This window comes from Pongo abelii, chromosome X (assembly GCF_028885655.2).
Source record: "Pongo abelii isolate AG06213 chromosome X, NHGRI_mPonAbe1-v2.0_pri, whole genome shotgun sequence".
NCBI lineage: Eukaryota > Metazoa > Chordata > Mammalia > Primates > Hominidae > Pongo > Pongo abelii.
In genome coordinates, this window is record NC_072008.2 from 13,175,219 (window position 1) to 13,200,955 (window position 25,737).

At 40.5% G+C, this 25,737-nt stretch overlaps 1 long non-coding RNA gene across 1 annotated transcript; it reads right to left on the minus strand.

The window, feature by feature from the left end:
• Window positions 1–3,623: 3,623 nt before the first annotated feature.
• On the minus strand, window positions 3,624–25,133 carry LOC129052889 (uncharacterized). Its single transcript, XR_008518016.1, has 4 exons — window positions 25,027–25,133; window positions 18,114–18,316; window positions 16,128–16,160; window positions 3,624–4,249 (listed from the first exon to the last, which is right to left on the minus strand). It is a non-coding gene; the product is annotated as an uncharacterized LOC129052889 (long non-coding RNA).
• Between the last annotated feature and the right edge of the window lie 604 nt (window positions 25,134–25,737).

Sequence of the window (25,737 nt, forward strand, 5' to 3'; positions counted from 1 at the left end):
GCAGTGGTGTGCATGATCATGGCTCATTGCAGCCTCGAATGAGCAGACGAGCCTGCACCCTAGGAGCAGGTAATCCTCCCACCTCAGCTTCCCAAGCAGCTGGGACTAGAGGCATGCACCACCACGCCCAGCTAATTTTTTATTTTTTGTAGAGACAGGGTTTCGCTATGTTGTCCAGGCTGGTCTCAAACTCCTGGGCTCAGGGGGTCCTCCTGCCTCAGCCTCCCAAAACGCTGGGATTACAGGCGTGAGCCACCATGCCTGGCTGGTCTCTGGCTTTTCTTATGGAACCACAATGGCCTGTATAACCTTCTCCCCCCAAAAACTTTAAAAGTTATCTTCCAATGGCCAATTCTTCAAAATTAAGTACGTATTTATTCCCAAAACTAAGATTGGCTCTTGACATGAAGCAACAGTTTCTAAGCACATTATCCATTATTTCTATAAATCATATAAATACTTTGGAATTTAAAATATTCTGCCATTCAAACTTAATTGATTTATTACATCCAACATTCACTGGATATTTGCTAAGTGACAGGCTTTTTGGAAAGAAAAGAATAAAACAAATGGCATTCACAGTCCAAGGAAAAAGAGAAACGTAAAAATAAATAATTTCAAAAAGACTGAAAGGAAAACCACCAAAATATTCTTTGTGGTTATCGTGAATAAAAAGGACTCATGGGTGATTTTAATTTTCTTTTTCTGTAATTGTCTTTCTTTTTCTGTTATCACATTACTGTGAGAATTAAATTTATTAACACATATATTGTGTTATGGTTAGTGCTCAGTACAAATTAGCTGTTAATAAGATGTTTATATGCTCAATTTTATTAACACATTAACACAGAAATATCCTTCCATTACACATGAGTTTTTCAACCAATGAATGAATATATATTTAAATTAATTTTTTAAAATTTGATATATATACACAGTGGAATACTATTAACCTTAAAAAGGGGGAAATGATGCCATTTGAAATAATATGGGTGAATTTGAAGGACATTATGCTAAGTGAAATAAACCAGGTACAGAAAGACAAATATTGCATGAACTCACTTATATGTGGAATCTAATAAACTGGAACTCAAAAAAGTAGAAAGTGAAATGATGGTCCCCTGAGACTGGGGGTGGTGGAGATGAATAGGGAGTTGTTGATCAAAGAGTACAAAGTTTCAGATAGACAGGATAAGTAGATTTTGAGATTTATTGCATAGCAGGGTGACTATAGTAAACAATAACATATGTTTCAAAATAACTAAGAGTATATTTCAAATGTCTTACCAGAAAAAATGATAGATAAGTGAGGTAATTGATATGTTAGTTAACTTGACTTAATCATTCCATGTTATAAACATATATCAAAACATCACATTGTACCAGGTATGGGGTTTCTTCATGGGGTGATGAAAATATTCTGGAATTAGAAACTGGTAATGATTGAACAACTTTGTGAACCTAGTAAAAACTGCTGAATTATATATTCTAACAGCATGAATTTTATGATATGTGAATTATATCTCAATTTAAAAATGGATTCTTAGACTGGTTATCTTTTAAATTATATACTATAGGACTAGATTCCTATAGCAAAGTCAACTCTGTATTTCATAAAATTGTAAGGGTTCCTTTTTCACCATAGTTCTCACTTAGATGTTAATAGTCCCTTAAATGGAAATGACATTGTATTTATATCCACCATGGTTTTTACTGACCTCCGTCTCATGAGTTGTGTTCCCTTCCTTTCACAGTGACATTTGGTGAGCATTTTTACAACTTTCTTTTGGAAGTTCAATAAAGGCCAGGAAATATAAAACCTAAGATACCTAGTGAAAAATGGTCTCCTAAAATATAGTAATTATTTAATATTTTTGATTTTGAAGTTTTATAAGTTTTATGGTTTGGGTTTTTGTTTGTTTTTTTTTTTTTTTTGAAAGGGCCGATCCGGCTTCCTCCCCTTCCTCCTTCTTTCTTTTTATGGTTAGAGGCCCAGAGATTGTAGTGAGGGCAGTAAAACACTCCCACTGCCTGCTGCAAGGCACCTCCCAGGCACAGAGGCAGGTGGAGTAAACACACTGCCTTATCAAAAGATAAAGCCAGAAGTTTGGCCCAGAGGAAGGCTGAGAAGGGCAGTGCCCGGAAGGTGAGGGTTTGCCCATGATAAACCATATCCTGGGGCCTCTCTCACTCCCCACAAGGGAGGGCCAATTTCATCATGACCACAGCTCCAAATAATCTTTTTCTATTAGCAAGGCATCTCCAGGGTGAGAGCCGATACTGGAGGCCTGTGCTCCCCTCTGCTGTGTGTTTTTTAGACAACATGTGTTGAGGATCTCAAACACTCAAACATTGGTTTGTCATGTCAAGAAGTTTGCTTCAAGTGCCTTCATTGATGGACAGAGAAGGCATTTACTTCCGGTTCTTGGGAGGGCGGGGGAAGGAGAGGGTACTTTTCTCCTTGAGCCGTGCATGGAAAGTTCAATAAGGAATCAGACTCACTTTGCATGAGGGAGTTTGGGGACTCTCTGTAAGGAATTTTTAATTGTCCCAAGCCTTCTGTAAAGCAGGGATGGCCCTTCACCCAGGGTGGGACAGGGCCACACCTACAGGCCTAGGAATGGCACACTGTGAGGGACATTTAACTCACTTCATGTAGCAACCTTGTTCTTGAAAAGTTCTGTTTAAATCAAATTGTACTGGAAGGACTAGCCGCTTAGAAGAATCCAGAACTGTATGTCTTCATAATTGGAAAAAACATGGAGACCCCTATAAATCAGCAATTTGGAAAATTAGAATCATTTTAAGATGTGCTACCATTGAAGTCTGTTTGTCTGTACAGGGAGAATGATGAGGGGGATTGAATATCTTTTTCCTCAATAAACTTGAAGTTGTGTGAGGTCAAAACACTGAGTCTTCGTCATTTCACCTCCAGTCCCCAGCCTAGTGTCTAGGGTATAGTAGAGGTTCCCAGATATGTGCTAAATGAATGACTACATAAAGATTACATTATTTTCCTTAATAGTCAAAATAACCCTTTGAGGTGTGTGTCATTATCTGTTTACAGGCAAGGAAGCTTTGGCTGTTGTGAATTAGCTAATTTGCTCAAGATCATCTAGCAGATGAGAGCTAAGGATAGGATTAAACTCAAGTCTATGAGTTCTGAATCAATGCATAAAAATGAGGTGTGGAGGGAAGATACTACGCATCCTGCCTCCATAATCCTACCACGCAAAGATAACTAAGTTAACCACCATTCAATTTTTGAAATATTGGTATTAATTCACAAAATAGGTTTAAAGTACTTTTTGTCACATAAATTGCCTTTTAAGGGTAATAATATAAAAAGATTATGTCATCACCTATTCCTGTATAGCAGTGCTTCCTAAAGTGTGGTCCAGATATCAGCAGCATCACCATCACTTGGGAACTTGATAGAAATACAAATTCCTAGACCCCAACCTAGATTTACTGAATCAGAAACTCTCAGGGGGTGGGGAGGAACAGCAATCTGTGTTTTATTTAATAAGCTTTCTGGTTTGAGAACCACTGATGTATAGTATTTTATCATATATGTCTTAGCTCTGACTACTATAACAAAATACTACAGACTGGGTGGCTTGAACAACAGATATTTATTTCTCACAATTCTGGAGGATGGGAAGTCCAAAATCAAGGTTCCTGGTGAGGGCACTCTCCTGGCTTGCAGATGTTTCTTGCTGTATCTTCCCACCTCATGTGACAGAAAGAGGAAGAGAGGGAGATGAGGGCTCCACCCTCATTATGTCATCTAAACCTAGTTACCTCCCAAAGGCCCCTACTTCTGGATACTATCACACTGGGGGTTAGGGCTTTAACATATGAATGTGGGGGGAACAAAAACAGGCCACTGAGCAGCTTCTAAACAATATTTTTTCTTGTAAAAGTTGTGGTCATAAACATCCTTATAACCAAATCTTTGGGCATATCTACAATTATTTCTCTAGGATAGATGTAAGAGATATAATTGCTAGGTCAAAGAGTATGGACAATTGTAAACACCCATGATCTTTTTTGCTACAAGATTACAAGGTCAGTGCAAGGTGGACTGTGGTCTGGAACTAATATCTTCTCATTCCAAAACTTCCTGATGCCCTTGTGCAGGTGACCTCATCAAAGATATGAACATTTCACAGCAGAATTTGGAGCAGGCTGTGGATATCCAGATGCCTGTGCAGGAAACCATTAGGTCATAAGGAAGGTTTTGAGGCTGAAGAAAATGAAGGAGAAAGATAAGATGAAAATCAGAGAGAGCACCCCATAAATAAGCAATAAGCTAAGGAAGTTATAGCAAATTCAGCTCACTTGAGGATCAACTGTGATTAAATTTAAATGCAAGGAAAACCTAAAGCAAAATTTAAACCCCACAATGATGAGGAATTTCATATTAGCGCTTGCATTAAAATTCCTTACTGCATACAGATCAGGAAATTATTAAAACACAACATTCCAAACATTGTAAATGTTTCCAGAGACATTTGAGTCATTTTATAAAAATAGACTTTTTTTTTCTTATTACTAAGAGTGGGTATCAAAAGTTAGAAATGGAAACCAGAAACCCCACTCCAGGGCTGGTGATACATGACAAGGGACTTACATGTTTCTTGAGCAAGCCCCTGTTCAGATGAGGGTCATTGTTTGAGGCTCAAATGCCAAAGCAAATGAGAGACAGAGCAAAACCAAACTGATCACAAGCTTGTGCCCAGCAGATATTAAGAGCCAGACTGTGGTCTCTCTTAGATACCGCTTCTGACCTGTAAAAAGTGCTGTTGTCCCACAGAACAAAGTTCTATTCACAACTATGTTGCTTCCAGGTGCATGACCTTGGGCCAGATCACTGTCTTAGCCCCCATGTCCTCATTCATAAAGTGAGAACACAGATATCTGCCCTTGTTTATCTCCCAGGATTATGGCAGGCATGAAATAGTAGCTCTGAAAATGCTTCAAAAAGAATGGCATAGTGGGCCGGGCATGGTGGCTCACACCTACAATCACAGCACTTTAGGAGGCCGAGGCGGACAGATCACGAGGTCAGGAGATCGAGACCATCCTGGCTAACACGGTGAAACCCCATCTCTACTAAAAATACAAAAAATTAGCTGGGCGCGGTGGCAGGCGCCTGTAGTCCCAGCTACTCAGGAGGCTGAGGTAGGAGAATGGCGTGAACCCGGGGGCAGAGCTTGCAGTGAGCCAAGATCGCACCACTGCACTCCAGCCTGGGCAACAGAGCGAGACTCTGTCTCAAAAAAAAAAAAAAAAAAGAATGGCATAGTGGTAGGTATTGCCATTGTAAAAAGTGGACTTGACAAGGCAGTGCTGAGGCTGAGAGATGGGTTTTAGTCTCAATTGTGCCACTAGCTAATTTGTGGCTTTGGGTAAGCAACTAAAGTAGATCTTGGTGGTGCCCCCTACTCACCTTCTCTTTATTGGGCTCCTCCCCCAAGTGCTAGGTGCTCACAGCTGTCCCCTTCTCCAGAGAATTGCTTCTGGCCAAAGGGAGTTGCCTTGTTTCCTCCCTACCTCCCTGCAGCCCACAGCTGGGGGGATGCTGAAAGCAGGCCCTCCTGCCTCAAGACATGATTCTACAGTGCTTTTTATACACCAGAGCTCCCCATGCTGACCACACACTCACAGTTCCAGAGGCTGGGAAGTCCAAAAGCAAGGTTGAAACTAAGCTTAGCCCCTGCCCTTGCCTTGCTCCTTCCCCTGCTCTACTGGCTTCCTTGCTCCTTTTCTCCTGAGAATATCCAGAGTATCAACTCAATAATTCTCATGCACCTAAATCCTGATATCAGGGTCTGCTTCTAGATAACCCAACGTAAGACATTACACTTTCTTCCTTCCTTCTGCTTATTTCTATGGTTTTGCTTCAGAGCAATTCCTCAACTCAAAGAGTTTGAAAGTTCTGGTCACCATTGTGCTCTGTGATTCTTATACCAAGACATGCATCATCAGTCTCCCGGTTAAACATTCATTTTTATACCAAATGTTGCTCTTTAAAATGACCTTGGTGCTTCTCATGCTACTTGCATCTTGATTACATTCTACTTTTCATACAAAATGGCCCCAAGAAATGACTAGAAAATGACTCTCTATAGGTTATGGGGATTCAGTCAAGATGGTGGAAGAAATTGTAAAATTATAAGGAAATAAACACAAACCCTCTTGGAATGCCTGGGGGTTTGCATAGCATTTGGCTGAAGGCAGTTGAATTCTCTTAAAAGTTTAGAGCATAGATACAAAGAAATGTAAAGTAGTTTATCTAAATAGCTTGTTTACTCATGTGGTCCTAAAACCAACCTTTGATCAACTGTGGGTGCATAATTGCTCTCTACTGGGGAGGGGGGTTGGCAACCAGGTCAATTACCCTCTAGTGGTGTTTACTCAAGACCTTTGTCATTTAACCTATACTGAGTAAATGCAAGCTTCACTGGCTGAATGGGGCCATGGCTGCTACTCTTTACTGTACCTTCCTTTGTGTCTGTGAGGGGCCGGGACCTTTAGGTGGACTGACAGGCAGAATACCTGTGTCAGTGTATGTTATTCATCCACATTGAGTCAGGGCCTGTGGGATGGACCCTGCAACAGGTGAAACACAAGTACAAATGCTCCTCAATTTACAATGGGATTACATCCCAATAAAATCACTGTAAATTTAAAATATTATAAGTTGATAATGCATTTAATACACTGAACCTACTGAACACCATACCTTAGCCCAGGCTACCTTAAACATGTTCAGAACACTTACATTAGCCTACAGTTGAGCAACATCTTCTGACACAAAGCTTATTTTATAATATTTATAATCTGATATTTATAATGTAATATTACTACATGAATATCTCACATAATTTATTGAATACAGTACTGAGAGTGAAAACACAATGGTTTTGCACCATTGTAAAGTCAAAAATCATAGGTTCACCATCGTAAGTCAGGGACCATCTATAATCCTTAGCAAATTAACTCAAAAGTCAGTCAGTTTTGTTGAGCCAACCAAGTCATAGGCCTTATTGATTCTTTCCCCAGGAGTGTAAATGAACACCCTGTTCTTTTAGTTTTGTTTATAAAATGCTCTTTCCCCAACCAGGCAGTCTTTCTATAGCTTGGATGAAATCCCAGAGGGCCATGTCCGTGAGCACAATAGTGTTGCTACTAGAACCTCCCAGGCTGCAGACATGACTACTGTTTCAGTAGGGAGTGTTTCCCATAGTAACCTTCTCATGGGACCTGTTGACAGGAGAAGGCAGGAAAATGGTCTAGTCTGTGGCATTTAATAGAAGTCTTCCCATAATTACCTCTTAGCAGCCTATGATAAACACAATAATCATATCTGACATGTTTGCACATCACATCATACTTCTGAGGAATTGTTAATACCTAGAAAATATAATTCACTAGCAAGTGTTTCTCTGCGCATTTAAAAATGGACAACATAAGGATGTGAGCTCAGAAGCCTCACTAGATGGCTGTCAGGCAAGTGAATTCCCAAAGTCTCCGAGCTTCCCTGGAGTTTCCCTAGCTGCACAAAGATTGGTGCTATCCTCTATCCTTAAGCTAAGAAAATACAAAATAGAAGAAAATGGCAAAAAACAATTCTGATTTTTACATTTCTCCTGAACCCTAGAATCATCTCTTTGTCCCCTTCATTCTTCTAACAGGTAATTTGAAATAGACCAAATGGGTAAAGAAAGAGATGATTTTTAAAAGCAAAGAAAACCCAGTCTTTGCTTCTAAGTTAGTAATAGTTAAGTTAGAGCAATAAGTCATGGCTAAGACGGACATCATTATGCAGATTTCTCAGATACAGAAATGGAGGCTGGAAGAACTTGACTAACCGGTATGGGGTCACCCAGCTGCCCGAGGTAGAGCTGAGACTCAAACCCAGACATTCCATTTTTGAAAAATACATTTTATTGTGTATATTTAAGGTTTATAACATGATGTTATGAGATACATATACAAAGGCAAATGTTTACTATAGTGAAGCAAATTAACATATCCATCATCTCATATAATTACTTTTTAAATGACAAAAGCAGCTATAATCTACTTAACAAAAATCCTTAATACAATTTATTAACTATAGTCCTTATGTTGTACATTAGATCTCTAGCCTTGTTCATCCTACCTAACTGCTATTATTCAGCCATTAAAAAACAGATCCCGCCATTTGCCACAAGATGTATGGACCTGGAGGACATTTTGCTAAATGAAATAAGCCAGGCACAGAAAAATAAATACTGCATGATCTCACTTATGTGTGGAATCTATAAAAAGCAACAAAGGTCAAATATACAGAGTTAGAGAATAAAACAGTGGTTGGTAAAGGGAGGGAGGAGAGGAAATGGGGAGTTTTAGTTCAATGGATATAAAGTAACAAGACTAGATTCTCTGATTCTGGGTCAACCCTGTTTCTACTGACTCTAATTGACTCTGTACAGGAGTGAGGCATATACTGGCTGTATTCTATGGCTACAGAATAAACTAGATAGAAAAGAGAGACAAAGTCACAAGAAAAATCTAGGTATGACATGGTGGAAGTCTAGAATATGGTTGCTGTGAAGCTATTAAACATCTATATTTGAGGCACCATTTTCTGATCAGTGAGCAAACCAATTCTACCATCCAGGGAATCTATTGTATATTTCTTTTGGGGGGGAAAAAAAGGAAATGCACTATGTGTTCAACACTGTGCTAAGTGCTGTGAGTAGCTAAAGTATATAAGAGTATGACCTCAAAGAACTTACACTTTTCTTGGAAAGCAGTTTTGTAAAACACCTGTAGTTACTAGGAAGAATTCCCCCAATAGCCATGCCATCAGCTGCATGATCATATCATTCACAGTAGTATAGAAGACACTTAAGGAAGTTTAGTCCTATTGCAAGGATGGGAGCAAGGAGGGAGCTTGTCAGTTGGCCCAAGTTAAGTAAACTCTTGGAAGAATTTTTAAATTATACGTTACAGATGCTTACCAGGCACATTATGCCCATGTTATGTGTGCCTGTCAGTGAAAACATGCTGAGCTTTTTTCCTGAAGAAATAGGAGCTTCTTGTCTGTTACATCTGTTCAAGCAAATGCTCTAAGATCAAGCAGGCAACCCAAAGTGAAATATCTGAATAACTGGTGAAAGTAGCTCTAAGTAGGATCAGCTATGGAGGTCTGTATCTGTGCTGTAAGATGTCTGGTTTATGAAGTAACCAGAGGGAACGGATCAACTCCTTCACTCCATTCCACCAAGTGAATATTCTAGGAGCAATTGTTCTACCAGGTCCTCCAATGAAATGGCATCTAAGGACATATTTTTTGCTAAGACATCAGTACATTGGATTTCATTCCTTAGGAATTTATGCCCCAAGATTTTTATTTTAAATGCTTCTGTTATTATTTAGACTTAGTTCTGGGGGAAAATAAAAAGAATACAGGAATAGATATTGGCAGACTAGCACTTACACTGTCTGGAACTTTTTGTGAAGTTTCCTCGGGCCTCTCCCAAGCATCTCTGTGCAAAAGTCACTTTTCTTTTCCTATTGTATCTCCCTCCCTCACTTCTTTAGGTGATAAATAAATGCAGTGAGTGGTTAATAAATATCACCTAAGATGAGTTGGGTCATGGTTCCCATAACCATCACCATAGCTTGCTGATTCCTGCCCTGGAGCTTGTTACTGCTCATTCTGACCCAAGCAGAATGCCAGTGTCCTCCTCTAGCTTACTTCAAATCCCACTCACTATAAGAGCCCAGTCCCAGGCTCATCTTCCAGAAGCATCATGAGACCTAGAGCTAGACAGAAGGGTCTAGACTGTAGAGGATCCCTGGTTCACTACATATGAAGTGGGGCCCTGGTATTTATTAAATATTTTCCAGGTGATCCTGATGACCAGCCAGAGCTGGTAATGACTAGTTTAGTTTTTCCTCAGTGGTTCTCAGTGTGTGATGAGCCATCACCTTCACTGGGAACTTGTTAGAGGTGGAAAATTTCAGGTCTCCACCTTAGACCTACTGAATCAGAAACTCTAGGAATGGGGACCAGCAATCTGAGTATTCGCAAGTCCCAGGGGCTTCAAGTCTGTGAACTACTGGTTCATTTCCAAGGTACCATCTCTCCAGCCCTAGGGGAGTCTATGTTTTAAATGTTCCACAGACATTTGTGATGCCAGCTCAGTCTGGGGAAGCACTTAGCAAAGAAAGCCAAGACCCAGGAAGTTACACGGCATGGCCAAGTTCATAGTCATGTAGTGACCTAACCAAGGACTAGACACCCTGACTCCTGATTCCCAGTTAGAACTCAGGCCTACTCTGTGCTTTCAGCCTGCGAGGAGTCCAGCTTCTGAGAGCTTTTCCATCTCTAAACTCCCATTAATATTTACTATGCTCTTTATCACTCCTTTGAGCTCCAAACCAAATTCTGCCTTGCCTTTCTCATTAACTTTTCTTGAGATTCAAGCTGGGGCAGGGTGTGGCCTCCTAGTAAAAGGCATGCTGTCAATATTTGTCTTCTATGAGCTCTTTGGGCAAAGCAGCTATCCCAACTCCCACTTTCCCACCCCGCTCCCATCCTTATCACAGCAGTGAGCAGTTTGTTTGCCTATCTTTCCCCCTCTAGTTGGGAACAGAAGGCTTACTTAATATTAACAGAATGAATTGAATACACCTGTCTGTCAGTCTGCTTTAATTATAATTTTTCTTTAATATTTTGAGTATAATATTTAAAAAGTTTTTATGTGACATCATGACTACTGTGACTTGGAAATATTTTTTGGAGAGAGTTTTTTCTTAAAATTCTTTTTTTACTTTTAAATTTATTTACTTAAATTGACAAATAAAATCGTATATATTTATCATTTACAACATGTTGTTTTAAAATATGTATATATCATGGAATGGCTAAGTCGAGACAATATTTATTACCTCACATTCTTATAATTTTTTTTTGTGGTGAAAACACTTAAAATCTACTCTCTTAGCACTTTTCAAGAATATGGCAAAGCACAGTGGCTCATGCCTGTAATCCCAGCACTTCAGGAGGCCAAGGCAAGGAGGATCACTTGAACTCAGGAGTTTGAGACCAGCCTGAGCAACATAGCAAGACCTTGTCTCTATCATAATATATAAAATTTTTAAAAGAAGAATATGGGAATTTCAAAAATTGAAGTGAAATTTACATAATACAAAATTAACCACTTTAAAGTATACAACTCAGTGACTTTTAGCATATTCTTTTAGCACTTTTAGCACTTAATGAAAAGTTCCAGAACTTTTTCATTGCCCCAAAAGGAAGCACCATGTTCCTTAGTGGTCATTCCTCACTGCCCTCTACCTCCAGCCTCTGGCCATCAACAATCTGCTTTCTCTTTCCATGGATTTGCTTTTTCTGGACATTTCCTATAAATGGAATCATATAATGTGTGGCCTTTTGTGTCTGGCTTCTTTCACTTAGCATAATTCTTTCAGGTTAATTTGTGCTACAGTGTTTATCAGTACTGCTTTACTTTTTATGGCTGAATAATTTTCCATTGTATGGATAGACCATATTTTGTTTATCCATTCATCCACTGATGAATATTTGGGTTGTTTCTACCTCTTGGCTATGGTGAATGGTGCTACTATGCACATGCATGTACAAGTATTTGTTTCTGTCCCTACTTTCAATTCTTTTGGTAGCCTACACAATTTTAAACATAGGGTAGATACATGTTTTGGTGGGTAACAAGGGACAGTAGGCACCTGTTTCACCAGAGGGGTGGCCCCCAAATGGACAATGCAGTGTCATGCTTCCCTTCACAAGCATAGTCACATGTTTTGCCCTCTTTTGGAGTCTCACATCATTATTCTTTTGTAAAAGCCCACATAGCTATAGTAGAGAAGTTGCGGGGACTCTAACTCAAAGGTGGGGACCCAGAGCAGCTTTCAATTTACGTGAGTGACTCATTCCTGATGAAGGACTTCCACATAACTAGTACGGTGTCAAGGGAACGGTTTTTTGCTTCCTCTACTTAATTATAAGTTTCAGTTTTTTAGGAAGGAGAAAAAGATTATTATTAGTGTGAAAAAGCACCAGATATTAGATAGCAGCTCAGAAAATATGTTCTGAGGATAGTTTTCCCGACTGAGAAAATGAATTTCCATTTAACATGACTGTTAACTGAAGAATTCCAGTCTTAGGCCCATATACCCGGCTGTGGTAAATAAAAATTTCCCTAGTTTTGGGGTGTGTAAAGAAAACACGGCTTGTCTCCAGTGGCTACCAAAAGGAAACAAACACAAAAAGAAATGGAAGCTGTGAAATGCTAACATCTCTTCAGAGACTTGGAGCCATTTCCAGAACCCTGGGCTTCTCTTTGTAGTCTGGTTGCTATGGCTCTGTCTTCGTTACTGCAAAATACTGTCTGATATACTCTGGTAAGTGGTTACATGAAAGAGACGATAACCACAGAGGTGCTGGCAGATCCCTATCTTTCAGGCTCTCCTCTCAGCCTGAAGCTTTCTGACGAAGTCTTTCCTCCCAGCTTCTTATTGCTTCTGGAGCTGCCAGTAATTAAAGAGACACAGGAAGAAATAAAAGAAAATGCCACTCAGAAGGAATCAAAGAAAACAACACTCAGAACACATCAGCCAGTTCTCTGCTGAAGCTCTCAGGGGCTCTGTGTGGCAGGAATACCAAGCTGAAGGTGGGCTGAATTTTGATTTAAAAGGAGAAGGGTAGACCTTGCAAATATTTTGCCTGGATAGTACACATTGTGGGTTAAGATGTGTCAGTGAGAGTCTCCAGTCTTCAGATGCAAGTTGAGCTCGTTATGATTGATGTGAATCTGCATGCTAAAAGGAGACTCGTTGCTGTGGGCAGTAATGCAGGGAGCTTCTTGAAATTGCCTTTGCGAGAAAAGTTGTAACAGTGAGCTGAGCTAACCCACCCCACATTTTGCCTTTCCTTTAGTTATTCCTGGGCTTTTGGGCCAAGCTGATTTTGAGAGACATTTAGGCTATAGTTTAAATAATAAAAAGCCTCCCGTAAAACTCAATCGCTTTTGTAACGCTAATGGGAGGCCATCAGGCTGCGGGGAGGAGAGCAGCCTGAGTTCTGCTAAGATGCAAACATGAACAATTGCCAGCCATCATTCCAGAGGTTATAAGATATGCAATTTCCCCAATTACTCCTACAAATAACATCACTATTGTAGAACTTAAAAATTGGCCTTTTGAGATATCTTTTCAGGCTTTTTGTATGTCTGACACCCATGGCTCCACCTGGACCCTCCAACTCTGCTCCTGTGGTCCCACCCAGAAGCAATTCAGCACACAGGAGAACAGGTGCAACTGGCTATGATTTCATCTCTGCACCAACCAACCAGCTGCAAGCCTAGCCACCCTCACCCTTCCCCCAAAGATGCCTTTGAGAAACGCCTAACTTGCGAGCTTTGGAGAATGATTTGAGTACTAACTCCATCTCCCATGTGGTGTGGCCAGCCTGTCTATTAAACTCTTCCTTTGCTACAATACCATGGTCTTTCTTTGTGTAGGGGGCAGGAGAGAACCCCTTGGGCCATTACATCCTAAGGAAACATTAAGAGTATCATGGCTAACCACTTTCTTCTCTCTGCAGCCCCTCCTCATCTATGAATGGATCTGTGACCATTTCTGCTTTGGCCTCCTTCTGAAACCACCTTTGCAAACATCATGACAGTGAGAGAAGTCTAGCATGGCTGACTCCATCTTGCTTCTAGCCTCACAATCTGGCTATTCTTGCCCATTCCTGGGCATAGGCCAAGCTAACCATGGGAGGAATTTAGTTTACAGTTTAACATTGAAGCAAGGATGATAATAGTTCCTCCCAGACCCCCTCCTTGTTCAGGGACTAAAACTACCTTTGTAAAACTAATGAAGGGCCACAAGATTAGGATGATGGGAGGGGGTCTGAATTCTGCTGAGATGTAGGTGTAAACGATAACCAGCCATTGTTCCCTAACTTGCTTTCTATTTTATTTTTAAACAGACAGGGTCTCACTATATTGCTCAGGCTGGCCTTGAACTGCTGAGCTCAAGAGATCCTCCCACCTCAGCCTCCCAAAGTGTTGGAATTACAGATGTAAGCCACCATGCCCAGCCTCCTAGCTTGCTTCTGTAATCCCTTACTACTCAGGAGTCATGTGGCAGAAATTACAAGATTTGTGACTTCCCCAATTGCTCCTGTAGATAACATCACTAGTGTAGAACCTAAGATTGGTCTTTTGAGATGGTTTTCAGATTTTTGCATTATGGCAACCAACTGACTCTACCCCGACCCATGACTCATGACTCAACCAGTCCCGTGGCCCCCACCCAGAGGCTGAGTCAGCACACAAGGATTGTTTTCCACACCCCTACAATTTCATTCCTAACCAATCAGCATGCCCAATCCCTATCCCCCTGCCTGCCAAACTATCCTTGAAAAAACCCTACTCTCCAAGCTTTTGGGGAAGCTGATTTGAGTACTAAACTCTTGTTCTTCCACTTAGCTGGCCCTGTGATTATTAAACTCTTTCTCTACTGCAGTACCACTATCTCAGTGAATTGGTTTTATCTGTGCAGCGGGCCAGAAGAACCCATCAGGTGATTGTACTTCCCTTCCTTCCCAGTGGAAAAGGGGTTCCTCATCCAGTCCAGGGGCCCCCAAGAAGCTTCCCTCTTTTTGTAAATCAGCTTTATTGTAGTATAATTTATGTACAGTAAATGGTATCCATTTAAAGTATGTAATTTGTTGAGTTTTGACACCCATGAAATCACCGCCATAATGAAGACACAATATTTCCATCACCTCCAAAAGTTTCCTTGTGCCTCTTTGCTGTTCATTCCTTTCTCTCTGCTTCTAACCTTAGACAACCACTGATCTCCTTTCTGTCACTATAAATTAGTTTGCATTTTCTAGAATTTCACGTAAGTGTACTTATGTAGTATGTACTCTTTTGTGTCTGGCTTTTTTACTCAGCATAATGATTTTACAAGTCATCCATTTTGTGGGTAGCAGCAGTTGATTGTGCCTTTTTATTACTGAGTTGTATTCCATTGTATGGATGCAGCAGTTTTTCTTTAAGCATTTTCATGATGGTTGAGTTGTTTCTAGCTTGTGGCTATTGTTTCTCCTCTATCTTTAATTCCTTTCTCTCTTCTACCTCTACCACTTAATATAGAGATAGGCTCAAGTCTCTTTCATTTAAAAAAAAACTCTCTTGACCCAGCAACTTTAGGTACTCAGTCTCAGGACAATTTGGGATTTTCTGGTGTATTCCGGGGATTTCTAGGCATAAAATCTGAATAAACCAGGCAGGTAAATTCAAGTGTTCTGTTTCAGTCATGGGACAAGATTACCTTTCCAGATACAGTTTATCTAATCTGGACATTTCTCAGAGCTGGCCCACAGTCTCTGGAAGTGGCTGCCTCAGACAGGCATCCGCCTGGGTTATTTTTCTTCCTCTTTCTGGACCAAATAACAATTCTGTGCCCCAGTTTATCACCTGGAAATCAGGAAGGATCTTTACTTATAATTATTTAAAATGATAACTAAGTTAAAATTAGTGAACCAGGTAAAAATCAAAGAATATTGTCATGGATGGTTTATTACTCCATTCTCACACTGCTATAAAGAAGTAGCTGAGACTGACTTATTTATAAAGGAAAGAGGTTTAATTGACTCACAGTTCCACATGGCTGGGGAGGCCTCAGGAAACTTACAATCATGATAGAAGGTGAAGGAGAAGCAAGTACCTCTTCACAAGGCAGCAGAAGAGAGAGAAAAGCTTAGGAGAAACTGCCATTTATAAAACCATCAGGTCTCCTGAGAACTCACTCACTATCATGAGAACAGCATGGGGGAAAACGCCTCCATGATCCCATCATTTACCAGGTCCCTCCTCAACACGTGGAATTATCGGGATTACAATTCAAGATGAGATTTGGGTGGGGTCACAGCCAAACCATATCATTCCATCCCTGGACCCTCTCAAATCTCATGTTCTCACATTTCAAAACACAATCAGGCCTTTCCAACAGTCCCCCAAAGTCTTATATCACTCCAGCATTAATCCAAAAGTCCAAGTCCAAAGTCTCACCTGAGATAATGCAAGTTCCTTCCTCCTAGGAGCCTGTAAAATCAAAAGCAAGTTAGTTACTTCCTAGATACAATGGGGGTATAGGCATTGGATAAATGCTCCCGTGCCAAATGGAAGAAATTGGCCAAAACAAAGGGTCTTCAGGCCCCATGCATGTCTGAAACCCAGTGGGGCAGTCACTTTTTTTTTTTTTTTTTTTTTTTTTTTTTGAGATGGAGATTTTCTCTTGTTGCCCAGGCTGGAGTGCAATGGTGCAATCTTGGCTCACCGCAACCTCCGCCTCCTGGGTTCAAGCAATTCTCCTGCCTCAGCCTCCTGAGTAGCTGAGATTACAGGCATGCACCGCCAAGCCTGGCTAATTTTGTAATTTTTTTAGTAGCAACAGGGTTTCTCCATGTTGGTCAGGCTGGTCTCAAACTCCTGACCTCAGGTGATCCACCAGCCTCGGCCTACCAAAGTGCTGAGATTACAGGCATGAGCCACCGCACCCAGCCAGGGCAGTCAAATCTTAAAGCTCCAAAATGATCTCCTTTGATTCCATGATGATGATGATGATGATGATCACTAATCAAGGAGTCTTCCTCTTTGTTGTGTCTCTGTGGTAGAATAAAGTCCCCCCAAAATGACCATATCTTAATCTCCGAAACCTGTGAATATGTTGCTTTACATGAGAAATTGGACTTTGCAGATGTGGTTAAGGCTCTTGAGATGGGAACATTATCCTGGATTACCTTGGTGGTGGGCCTGATGTATCACAAGTGTCCTTATAAGAAAGAAGTGGGGATTGAAAGATGTTATGCTTTGCAGATGGAGGAAGGGGCCACAAACCAAGAAATGCCAGCAGCCTTTAGAAACTGAAAAGAGCAAGGAAATGGATAATCTCCTAGAGCCTCCAGAAGGAACCAGACCCGCTGACACCTTTATTTTAGCCTAGTGAAAGCCATTTCATGCTTGACCTCCAGAACTGTAAGATAATAAATGTATTCTGTTGTAAGCCACTAAGTATATGGTAATTTGTTATGGCAAAAAGAGGAAACTGAGTCTCTAAGTCAAAGTCAGTGCAATTGGCTAGGATTCCAATTTCTGAATCCTTGGTCACAACTATTATGAGTTCCCAGAGGAGATACAAAGAGAGGACACTCCAAGCAAGTCAACGATGCTTTTTACTAACTACAACCATGGTCCCATGTTTGTAGGTGGACACTGTGGCTTTTGGTGAGCTTTGGTGAGCCCTGGATGGCCCTCTGTGGGCTGAGTAACCTTGTGAATGAGGGTATAAAGCAATCTGTGGAAAACTGGCCTTTCAAGGGTACTGCTTTGCCTATAGCTTTGACTTTTCATTTTCACCTACTGAAAATTAGGTAATTCAAAGAGAGGCACTTGAGAGACGAACAGTGTTCGACTGCACTCCCCCAAAGTCAAGCCTTAGAGTAATTTAATATATTGCTGCCGCTTTACTCTGAATAGTATTCCCAGGTAGAAAGTCTCTTGGGGCCCTAGATTACTATTAATGTACCTTAACCCTTGTGTTGGCAACATTTACTTGGATATAATTCATGGATGGATCATGGATGCTCTCCAGAGAAAATGCTAAACGCGAACAGGATTGTATTGGTTTCCATATACTTAATTTCTTGCTGACCTAGTCAATATGGGTTGAATATAGACCTATGATAAACAGTTTCAAGTGTATTTTTTGATATTTTTAAAGAACCCATGTGCCAAATATAAGCATTTAGAAAAACTGTTAGCAAATGGAATGTAGAGTACCACAAGCTGAGTATGCAGCAAGCTGACAACCACACTAGCATGGTCATTTATTGCTTATTGAATTTACTGAAATCATCTTTGAGTCCAATGCCACGCACACAGTAGGTTCTTCATCAGTACTTGTTCAAGTCAGAAGTAAATTTTAAAAATATACATGTCTCCATTATATTTTGGGTTTATATATGGGGAAACTGCAAAATAAGCATAACTAAATACCTGAATTTCCAGGCACTCTGCAGTAGCTCAGAAAGCCCTTGTCCATTTGATCAAAGTCCAGGGGATACACAATGTTAATTAAGTGCAAGATGTATCAATTCACCAGTGAAACTCCAGATGGCTTTCCTTCCCACTCCATCATGTCACATCAATATGGTAGCTTGTGAGTTGTATCCACAGCTGACATCCTATAGTCTTCAGCTCTAGTAATTTAAATTATTGTACTTTATTTTGACTACTCAGAATTGTCTCCTGAATTAAATCAACAAACACAAGCATATTTATATACACACACCCACACATATATGAAAGTATGAGTTTACAGTGTAGTTGGAAAATTAAAATATAGGCAGAAAAAAATTACAAAGTAAAATATAATGTCAAGTGAATAAAACAGATAGTTACAAAATAAAAATAATATTTTTAAAGGTCAAATTACAATGATCTGGCTTGGCCACAAGCCTTTTAAAAATATATATTAAGCTTTAATTCATATGCCATACAATTCACTTAAAGTTGCAATTCAATGATTTTTAGTGTATTCCCAGGGTTGTGCAACCATCACCACAATCAATTTTCAAATAGTTCATCAACCTTAAAATAAACCTTCTACTCATTAGCAGTCACTCCCATTTTCTCTTGACCCCTCACTCCCACCCCAGCCCATCACAAATCTACTTTCAAGTTCTATAGATTTTCCTGTTCTGGACATTTCATAGTAATAGGATCATATGACATGTGGGGATTTGTGTCTGACGTCTTTTCCTTAGCATAAGGTTTTCAAGGTCCATGCATATTATAGCATGTATCAAAACTTCATTCTATTTTTCTTTTTTTTTCTTTGAGATGGAGTCTCTGTTGCCCAGGCTGGAGTGCAGTGGCATGATCTTGACTCACTGCAACCTCTGCCTCCCAGGTTCAAGCAATTCTCCTACCTCAGCCTCCCGAGTAGCTAGGATTACAGGCACATGCCACCACACACAGCTAATTTTTTGTATTTTTAGTAGAGATGGGGTTTCACCATGTTAGCCAGGATGATCTCGATCTCCTGACCGTGTGATCCGACCAGCTCGGCCTCCCAAAGTGCTGGGATTACAGGTGTGAGCCACCGTGCCCAGCTCCATTTCTTGTACTAATAATATCTCGTTGTATAAATAGACCACATTTTGTTTATCCATTCATCAGTTGTCAGACATTTGGGATGTTTTTACTTTTTGGCTATTGTGAATAATGCTATTAATATTTGTGTACAGGTTTTTGTGTGGACATATGTTTTCATTTTGCTTTAATGTATATCTAGGAGTAGAACTGCTGGGTCATATGGCAACTCTATGTTTAACCTTTTGAGGAACTGCCAGATTATTTTTCCAAAGCAGCTGTATTATTTTACATTTCAACTAACAGCATAGGCAGGTTCCAATTTCTCCACATCCTTGTCAACTCTTGTTATTGTCAGTCTTTTTATGATAGCCACCCTAGTATAAGTGAAGTGGTATCTCAGTATGGTTGGTCATGAACTTTTTGATAGGTCCAGGGGTGCAGGAAAAGGATTTCATGGAAGAAAAGATCAAGAAGAAAGGCATAGAGGTAGGAACTCCCTGCCTGCTCCCAGCATGTTAATTTCACCTGTTGAAGGCAAGGCATTTTGGTTTGCACAGAATATCTGTGTAGGAAAATAGTGGAAGATGAAACTAGAAAACTCCCTCAAAGGGAAAACTGCATATATATATAAGTGCAGGGTGCTGCAGGCTGGGTTACTGTGTGCAGGAAACAGTAGAGACCTTGAAGGGTGTTCTTTAATAAAAATCTTGCTTTAGGAAAATTAATTTGGATATACAGAACTTTGAGTACAGGAGAGAGAGACAGATGCTGGACGCATAGCATGTGGGTCAGCAATGGGATTGGGGTACTGGTTTGGCATAACGGATGACAAATGGAAACCAAGGAAACCCTTGGGGTTCCAGCTGGGACTCTGGGAGAATTCTGGTATCCTAAGACAAAGAAGTCAAGAAGAACAGCTGTTTCGTGGGGTGGGTAAAAGACAGAGCAATTTTCATATTAGAAACTTCGAGTCTGAGGGCGTTTTTGAGAGCAGGAGGCCTGGAACTTGGAGAAAGGTATTGGTCAGAACAGAGGTTGACTGCCTGCTTTACTAAGGTCCATGAGCTAGAGAATAGTTTTCACACTGTCAAGTGGTTGGGAAAAAAAAATCCAAAGAATAATATATTGTGACAAGTGAAAATTACATGAAATTGAAATCTCAATGTTCATAAAGTTTATTGGAACACAGCCATGCCCATTCATTGACATATGGTCTTTGGCTGATTTCATGCTGCAATAGGAGAGTTGAGTGGTTGCAATAGATTGCATGGCCTGCAAAGCCTGACAAATTTACTATCTGGCCCTTTACAGAGAGAGTTTGTTGGCTCCTGGATTAGAGACAAACTTGGGAGGTATGGCCTCCCAATTGTGATTCTTAAACCTGAAAGAGTGCGAGTGATCCAAATTAACAGTGTATAGAAAAAAGGAGCCAGGGCCAGTCCTTGGGGCTGCTTATGTTTGGGGACCAGAGAGAGGTAAAAGAATCAGTGAAGATAATAAATAAGTTGAAATAAACCTCAATTTAATTAAACATGTCAACTCCCAGACTATTTTATTGCTTGGTACTTAAAACACACTCCCAAGAGGAAGATTAATTAATAAAGCTGCAACGTGGGATAGCTATTCAGCTGGAAGCAGCACAGGCCCCTAACAAGGTTTGTTTTTGGCAAATTCCTATCTCCAGTCTTCTCTTCTCCCACAATAGGGTGAAGCATCCCATTCCTGCCTTATCCCCGGAAGGCCTGGCTTCCAGACATCTGTCTCAGAAAGAGGTATGAGGCAGAATGTTCCACTAGGTAAATTGTTGATAAAAGCTCAAGTGCAATTCCTGCCCTAGAATTTGGACTTGAATAAAGGGACTCTCAAGACACTGAGGAATGACTCTCAATTCTGAAAAGTGTAGGCACTTGCAAAAGGGCAGAGAGTTGTGTGAGAATATGGAGGAGGAAGATTCTTGGATAGTCCCTCCAATCAGGCCAGTTGTATGTGCTACGTATGTAGGGGTTGGACCCGCCCCCTTGTCCAGTGATCTTGGATAAGTCACTTAAACATTCTCTTTTGGTAACTCATCTGGAATTAGGGAATAAATTCCAAGCAACTTTTAAATAAGAAGCATAAAAGCATTTGAGTCTTCAGATTTGCTTAATTGATCATTGCAGACTGGTTGTGTCAATAACAATGACGTTTGGAGGAAAAGGTGAAATTGGTTTCTTTTTCTTTTCTTAGACTTAGCTCCAGGAGTAGGGAACAGGAAGCCATTCCCAGAAGTTGCTTTCCCCTCCCACCCCTGAGTACGTGGCAGGGCCAACAGATGTGGCTGAATGCCCAGGCCCAGGGCCATGAGTACTAACCTATGCCCTGGAAAGCAGGAAACACATTGTCTTCATGTACTCTGCAATTTGGGAGCAAACACCAGCAGCTCTTGCAGGGGGCCTTTGTTGGTCCAAATTCAGTGGACTGCCTGCTCTCTCTCACCACTGCTCCACCTTTCATTTTTCTGAACGTGGAAAAACACACACACACACACACACACACTACAAGAGCTTTTACTTTTCCTCACTCAGCAATGCAGAAAACTTCTGTGACCAAATGTGTGTGGGGGGGGGGGGCGGGGGGGGGCATTTCTCTACACACCAAGGAGCAGATCAGCTGCATGTCCTCTAATTCAGTTCTGACACTCTCTACCCAGAGAGTGTGAGATCCCACAGGTTGAGGGCTCAGTCCCTAAGACTGCCCCCACCCCCACTTCTGATACCAATTAAAAGCTGCAGGTTATTTTTCCTGTGCTTCTGACCGACTGGCTATAATCAGGTTGCCCACAATCCCCCTTTCTTGGGTTCAATTAATTTGCTGGAGTGGCTCACAGAACTCAGGAAAACACTTATGTTTACTCATGTATTATAAAAGATGTTACACAGGATACAGATGAAGAGATGTGTAGGGAGTGGTATGAGGGAAGGGGTACAGAACTTTGATACCCTCCCTGGGCACCACCCTCCAGGAACCTCTACGTGGTCAGCTATCTGGAAGCTCTCTGAATCCTGTCTTTTTGGGTTTTTCTAGAGGCTTTATTACTTAGGCATGATTGATCAAACCATTGGCCATTGGTGATACACTCAACATCTCCTCTCCCTTCCCTGGAGGTTGGGACTGGTGCTAAAAGTTAGTCTTTCTGGGTGACAAATCCCCATCCTGAAGCTGCCTAGGGGCTGCCTGCTATCAGTCAACTCATTAGGGTACAAAAAGACAACACTTTCGAATTTCTAAGGATTTTAGGATTTGTATGCCAGGAAACAGGGTGAAAGACCGAATATACATCACAATATCACAATTTGCTTGTTTTTTGTTTCAGCTTGGGATCAGCCTTATTTTTAATACACAGATGCTCTCCTACACAGGAACCCCTTACTTATTAGGGACCTTTGAGATTCCTTTTCAGATCCCCCTATTGCCATGGAATTGTAGCTGGAACATCCACTCCACTTCCTACTGACTGGCTCCTGACATTTCTCAGTCCCCAAATATCTCACCTTCTCCCAACAGCCTGAATTTTTGTTTTCTTCACCCAGTTTCTGGTTTGTAATGGCATTTGTCAGATTTTCACATATCAACTTCCTTCTTAATAATGAGAACCTTTTAGGCATTCACATTCTAATATAGATCCACTCAATCGGATTGCTTTCCACTTAGCTGAAACAACCATATAGAGAAAAGGAAGCTTCTAGTGCAGGAATCAGAAGATGAGATGATTCTAGAACATGAAATATTGGTAATGGCTCATCAGGATGGGGTGCTAGTGGGAGTGATAGGAAAGCCTGGGAGCCCTGGGAAACCTGATAATCCCAAAAGAAAGGCAATAGAACATGGCAAAGGAGCACAGGAAAGGAGCTTGTTGACCCACACCTGCGCTGCACTATCTGTAAGAGTAGTTCTGCAACAGCACCATGCAGAGGAAACTCCTTTAGTCCACTTCTTCACCTGCTCCTCCTCCCCTTATTTTCTTCTTTTCCCTCTGCCTCAGTAGAGTGAGTCAAAGTGGAGTCCTCTGAAATGTACTTTGGCCCTAGAGTCCTATAGATCCGTGTTCACATTTTGAACAAGTTACTCAATCACTCTGAACCCTAGTTTGTACATCTACAAAACGGGGGATCTACCCTGAAGGGATGCTGTGAGCATTAAGTGGAATAATACATGTAAAGGCATCTGCACAGGTTAGTTTTTTTTCTTCTCTGAAAGCACTGACTGGAACTGCTTAGGAAGTACCAACTGGTGCCAGTTCCCCAATGAAGTATGCGTGTGATAAATTATCCTGCATATCTATATGCACACACCCCACTCACTTAGCTTATCCAAAAAACTAGAAGCAGCATAGAGGAACAACATTAGCAGACTTTGCTTGGGGGAAATCAGACCTTGGATTCCCCTGCCCCCCAACCCCCAACCTCACCAAATTAGTATATTATCAGGTTCCATCTAAGCGTGTACCCATGGCAAATGCACTGTTCACTGGTAGTTAATGGAAATAATGCCTCAATGCCCATCCAATATGGGGCCACCAAAACCTTCATAATACAGTGCGGTTGCTGACCTGGAAATGATCTCAGCAAGCATCTGGCCTGCTAACCATCAAACCCTCCCACTTCCTTCTATATATAGGAAAATGGAGGCATAGAGAATTTAAGTGCTTATAGAAGGTAATAGTTGAGAAAAAACTAGGACTAGAACTCAAGGCACCTTGACTCATGATCCAAACTATCTTTCTACCACTCCTGGCTGAGTTCATAAATGTAAAAAGAGACTTTGTTAAAAAAAAAATTAAATATATAACACCTTGCAAGATGTTAACCACCATTACTTATTGTTCTAATTATAAATTACCCATCTTTCTAAATGCTTCTGCAGGGATCTTGACAAGTCATTTCTGATCCTGCCCTACGAAACAATCTCTCAGAGACTCAAGGAACTCCAGAGGCTACATGTGGAGGGATATAAGTGGGAAACTGAGCAAAGAGGAGGCAGTGGAACATAATTTTGCAGGCAGAAATTTAAAAATATATATTTAGTGCAAACTCTTCTAGTTCTGTGTGATTTTGTTTCTGTTTGTTTTAAACCAAGAAAAAACACCACATTCTTGATTGCAAGAAATTTTTTACCAGAATAAGAGGCCATGAATTCCCATGAGCCACCCTGCCTGACAAAGCCAGAAGACCCCCTGGGTTAAAGGTTGCAAGTTAAAGATTACAGGTCAAAACATTTTAAAAGCAGCAATGATGCAAACTTTATATAACAAATGACAAAGATATATAACAATATAATAATAATAAAGAAATAGCTATATAAAAAGAGCTAGGTAGATGATGGATAAACGGATGGGAAAGAAGGAAGGAAAGAGGGGAGGAAGGAGCGAGGGAAGGAAGAAAGGAAAGAAGGTAAGGAGGAAATAGGCCTAAATGCTGTAGTTGATCTCTGGTGGTAAGCAATTTTAGTTTTCTAACTTTTGCTTCTCTGCATTTTACAAATTCTCGTACTTTCTTAAACAACAACAACAATAACACCGACCCTAATCATAAATGTTATTTGCTAAAAGGGTTGACAGTGACAAACACAAACCCCTTGAAATTTCCAGTTCTCCTTTCCAGTAAATTTACTTTCGCATGGGCTCCTCCGCATTCCTCATTCACATCAAGGATTCAAGAAATTCCACTCAATTGAAGTCCAGATCACATCTAAGATTGATCATTCCACATTTAAACCTTTCTCTGATCCCTTCAGTGACTTTGCCTCGCTTGAGAGAAAATGACAACCAACTCACTGTTTCATTTTCCCTTCCATTCAGCCAAGCAATCCAGGGCCCTATTCCGTCGTTTGCTTTTCACCAATAGGGCTTCCAATTCACCCATGTGAAAACATCTTTGCAATTACAGCCTTCACTCAGTGTCCTCAGGTTAACTTCAGGACCCTGATTGAAGAATCTGAAACCACTTGACAAACTAATTTGAATTGCAAACAGCTACCGACACAAATCCAAACCCTTTCTTTTAGCTCTGTTTTGATGTGTTAATCATTTAGCTAGTAAGATAACTTAGTTCATCGTTTTATCTAAGAATTACTTAACAAAATTCCTTTTAGTACTCTTAAGGCTAAAATACTGTATATGATATATATCTCAGCTACTACAAAGTCATAAAATAATAAAAATAAGCTTTGACTCCAAAGAATGTGAAAACAGGAAAATAAAGGTTTTAGTGATATTGAGATCTAGTTTGTTTTAAAATCCAGATCAAAGAAGGCTACTTATACTGGGAAAAATATGTTACCCAGCATGTTCTGGAAAATTCATTTTAGAGCCTTGGAAACATTTAGGTGGGATTGTAGGAATCTCTGAGAAGTAGGAACTGTATTTTTTTAAACTTCTCTAGAGTTTATGACATTTGTGTTTAATTTTGTTTGGTTTCAGAGACTGAAACATCAGCTATTTTAAATTTTTAAACACGTCTTTTTATCTCTGATATGTGCTAGGAAC